A 5,369-nucleotide genomic window follows, 5' to 3' on the forward strand; every position below is an offset into this window, starting at 1 on the left:
TGTAGTTAGATGAGTGTATATGCGAATATCTATCTGTATCAGCTAGTTTGTTAGCTAGTCCTAACAATAGAAGAATAATCATCATACACTTTAAGTATGAGTGCCTTTGAAAAATGGATTGCTTCTGTACAAGACTCTGATTCTGTGCATCAAGATCTATTGTGTACAGAACTTGTCAGAAATATGTATTGACCGTAGGGTAATAGACTGGACCAGTATGTGCAATGCACTCTCAGGAGAATATGTGTGCCGTATAATTTTAAAATTATCATGTAAAACACATAGTTTATGCGAACAAGCACACATTGCAATATGATATAAGAACCATTCATGAAAGTATGTTTTAGTTAAACAATGAAATATCTTTGTAAAAATGTGTGTTTATTCAGGTTATGGGTCATTTTCTCGTACAGTTAAGCATGAATTAATTAGGTGTTAGTGTCCAGACAGAGCTGTCTATTCATTCTTGAGAAAGGAAAGGAATATTTTTCTTTTTAAGAAGACTACTGTCAACATTCCTGTAAGATCAACCCCAGCGTGAGACTGGCCTGTAGTCTGATTGTTTCTGTCTGCTCTCATAGTTTCAGTATTGTTGACAATGGAACAAATCATCTGCTCACTCATTGACTTTTCCCAGTAATATTTTTTTGTGGAATTTCTGTGGATTTCATTTTATTTATTCTTGGATTTGTTTTGTGGTTGTATGTGTCATGATCTTCTGTCAAATGACCGAAAATGTTTCCCCAGAACCATTTTAACACTACAGAAACCATTGTAACAAGTACAGAAGGTTAGATTGTAAAGTATGAAAAATGTATATTTCTGCTATTCTATGAAAAGAATAGTTCAGTTACATATGATTTCTAGGCTGAGTAAAACAGTATTGTGTGTTTGTTCCCTACTGCATTGAAATTGACTTCCGGTTTGTAGTCAAGGGCAGGTAACTCTAACCTGTTTTCTCACAAGCTCAATGGCACCACCCAGTAGGCCAATCCAAAAGACCTGAAACAGTGTAGGAATGCACAAAGATGTATATGCACTTGTCTTTTGCTGAAACCAAATACCCAACTGCCTTTTCCGGATGCTTGGTTAAAACAGATTGCATGCACTCCTGCTTGTCGTAAAAGCTAATTACAGCAAATGGGGGTTTTATGTGTTAGCTAAAACATTTTATTTATCATGTGATTTTGCTGGATATGAATAGATCCAGAAGAAATTTAAAATTTTGCCTTTGATTATTAATTCAGAATTGCCCCACTGAAAAGTGATTTGGTTTGACCTGCCTTACAGGATTAGCCCAACTGAAGAGGTCGTTGTAGGCACAGTTACTACAGACATGTACCCCAGGTACATTTCTGTATCCCCGAAACAAAATCAAAATACAGAAACGTATCTGGTATCTACACGGCGGATGAGTCCATGTTCCCGGGTTCGAATCCCCACATGGGTACAATGTGTGAAGCCCATTTCTGGTGTCCCCGCCGTGATGTTGCTGGAATATTGCTAAAAGCGGCGTAAAACCAAACTCAGTCAGTCAGTCAGTCCATGTTCCGCAACCCCAAACCGAAACCGTATGTAGTTGCTCCCGTCCAACTGCTTGCGAGTGATCCTGTGCATCGTGAAATGACCCCTTAGTCCAGCTACATCACAGGAGAGGCTAAAATGGGCTGAATCAATTGCGCCCATGTGGAACTGAAGACTAACCCATGAGCCATTCCTTATACACGTTAGCCAAGTGGATGTGGGTTAGTTGTGCCGGATACCATATACCGGTCTTGTGCGGAACATATCCTGGGAGATAGTGGTCAGAATGAGAAATGTCTCTGGTGTCACCTGCTGGAAACCTGTCTTGGCCTCAGAGTCCAGTTTTAAATGTCTTCCAACAAGCCTGGTAATATAAAGCAATAAAGTTAACACCCACAGTATGAACCTAGTGTGATAAAGAGAATAGTGTACCAACAGCGTAAAGTTTATATATTAGAGGATTTTAAGACAAAGTAGGGACAATGGAGATGTTTAATTGAAGGTACTGCCGTATTGAGAATGGGAGTGCAACTAATACGTTATGCAAGATAAAACATATGCTTGTTATCAGTCAGTCCTAGGAATATGCTAAATGGGATTGTATGTCAGTGGTTCAACGTATGGTAGATTTAAATACACTATTTGGACATATTTTTTGTTGTGATTTGTTGATTGTGTGAATCAACTGCTTCGTTCATTGGATAGTGTCATGACTGGAGTAAATAATGTATTCAGAAACTTCTGTCTGTATATATAAATAAACAAATGGGGATTATTTGTAAATTGTTTTAAAAATATCTACATGAAATTGAAATAAAATTTAAATGCTTCAGTGTTTCTGTTTATATTTTAAAGAACTTTATCTGCGACCTAAGGCAAGAACTAAGTTACAACTGATTCTCAGCTTCCTTGTCCGAATCTAACACGAGCTGCAAGTGAGGCAGCTGGAAGGTGAACACCTACATTACTATTACATCCTACCGGGTACCATTTACTGCTCTGTGACCCGAGGCCCATTTCGAACAGAATAACTTTGGTAAGGAGCCAACATATGAAAATGTCAGAAATGTTTCTGTTAGAACTTTAAGGCTACACAAGGTGCCATATTCTTCACACCAGAGATACGTTTATCATGGGCCGCATCTAATACCATGTTAACGACATGACACAGACACAAAACACATCCCCGACAACTAATATGCCCTAACGTATATGCAATGTCAAATGAAACCTTCTTTTGGTGGAACCAAAACAACTACAGGCAGACATTCCGCCCAAGACATTCCAATGTCCAGTGCAGAGTAACTGTTGCAACTGGTATAGTTCCAAGACACACGGAACAAGGCCGGTTGTTGCTCTTGTGAATGTGTTCAAGGGTTATCTGACTGGATACAAAATATAAAACCATTCAAAACCAGTCTCACAAACTCTTCTAAGGACTTGAAATATTTGTTTTAGAAAATGTGTATCCGTCCAGATAACATTACGTCTTATGCAAAATGACTTATTCGTCACATCCTTACAAGTTAAATGTTAAAACGGTGAGAACCCGTTAATATTCGGGTTAGAATTGATCTTCAGTAACCAATGCTTGTCGTAAGAGGTGACTAATGGGATCGGGTGTTCAGGGTCGCTGACTTGGTTGACATCGTATCCCAGTTGCTTAGATTGATGCTCACGCTTTTGATCACTGGATTGTCTGGTCCAGACTCGATTATTTACAGACCGCCACCATATAGCTGCAATATTGCTGAGTGCGGCTTAAAACTAAACTCACTAAATCGCTGAATAGAGGTGAGCTTCTGTACCTTGAAAGAGGCCGTTGTTTCGCTGATGGCTTAACGGGGTGTATATGAATTTAAGACAAAAGAGAAGAATTTGAATTTTGAATATTTTATTACGAATGTTTAAATTCTACGTCCCAATATTGGTGTTGGGAATTCAAACCTAATATCCTCGCTACACCTATTGTCTGTATATGATTATCACAACACTGAACGCCAACAGGCTACTGTGTACACTAGAAACATCAGTGCAATACAGGTAGATGGTGAGGCTCACGACACTATGAGTACTTGCTGGTCGGAATTGTGGATCTGTCGGCGAAAAGCTCGTCCAATGCATGCGTATAATATACATATTGTTTCTTACAATGCACTTTTTTTAGGGTAATCAAATTTGGTGCTTTAAAGCATTTTATAAAATCTTGTTAATTAGATTTTTCATGGGAGGACATTTTTTAATTTTAATCATAGATTACCACCGACGAACAAATACTCATCATGTTGTGGCCTAAAATATTGATAATGAATATCTCGACAGTGTTATTTGGTAAATAATCAGAACCACCCTGAAAAACAACAACAATTCGTTCCATGTGAATGAGAGTTGTTTTACACCGCAAGTTATATTCCAACTGTAACAAAATGACCTGGCAATAGTTAAACCAGCTGTTGAGAACACGATCCAACTCGCGAGCTGCGGATACACCTCCAGACACGACATCGCGCGGAAATACAACATGGGTTCAGTCTACGAATACGGTGTTTTTGAAAACCTACTGGATGTTGGAACTATTTCTATCACGTGACACGACATTAATGTCTTTCTCAAAGTTACAAAAACTCTTCCCGACTTTATAATTTACACAGTGTAACATACATTTGTTCTCATGTGATAAAAGCACTGGAAGTGCTTGGTATACTTCGTGCTATTGTTTTCGCGCATACAATGAGGCGCTTCCGGCGAACTACCGCAAATACATGTATCACTACTCCACCAGAAACCCAGAAAACGGCGCTCAGTGACAGTTAACGGGGGTACCACTCCGAAACAACCTTCACGAACTTCCCCACATCTAGGAAGGAATTAAAAGAGTATGTATCGTTAATTCAAAATACAGAAACAACTGGTCAAAATATCGAATAATATTCTCCAGACGTACCAGTGTTTCTTACCAAATATGATTGATTTTATTTCACAACCATACAACACCACCCAGTCTAGGTTGATGTGTCGTTTTTGTGCGAAGAGCATATTATCTGAAAACACCAAGACACAATTAAATTAAATTGAATTGAATCAAGCGTAGTATGGTCAGTTGTAATTAGAGCTTCTCATTTAGTTGAAAATGCACACCACTTTGTTATACATCACTTCTATTAACAGGTATAATTGAAATATGGCATGTGTTGCAAGAAGTGAGTGAGCATAGTTTTACACCACTTTTAGCAATATACGAATACACTAGAAATGGGCCTAACGTGGTGCAATCGAACCGAGCCCTTTGGCGTGTGGCAAGCGAACTCTTTAACCTCTAGGCTACCCCATCGCCAATTTTAGTAAGAAATGTGCTACACATGTCACAATACTGCTGGCATCTTTGTACGTCTTTCTGTTCCTTATACATCTACTGTGAGTGAGTGAGTGAATTTCGTTTTAAGCCGCTTTTAGCAATATTCCAGTAATACCCTTGCGGGGGACACCAGAAATGGGCTTCACACATTGTACCCATGTGGGGAATCGAACCCGGGTTTTCGGCCTGACGAGCGAACGCTTTAACCACTAGGTTACCTCACCGCCCCACATCTACTGTGAACATTACAAGCGAAGATTTTAGGATGTATTTCTATCATTATTTTCTATGATAAATATGTTATTATTTTGATGACTATTATCTTTCACAGGTTATACACATGCAGCGGAGAGAGGATGGGTGGTACTGGCATATTAATATTTTCATTATTATTATATTATACATTTTTGTCCGATCCTCCAAAAGGATTCATGAAAAGTGAATAGAGATTTCCATAACAACTTTCACACTATCGACAACCTTAAAACCA

The sequence above is a fragment of the Haliotis rubra genome, unplaced genomic scaffold (assembly GCF_003918875.1).
Source record: "Haliotis rubra isolate DU_JTF1 unplaced genomic scaffold, ASM391887v1 Scf222, whole genome shotgun sequence".
NCBI classification, from domain to species: domain Eukaryota; kingdom Metazoa; phylum Mollusca; class Gastropoda; order Lepetellida; family Haliotidae; genus Haliotis; species Haliotis rubra.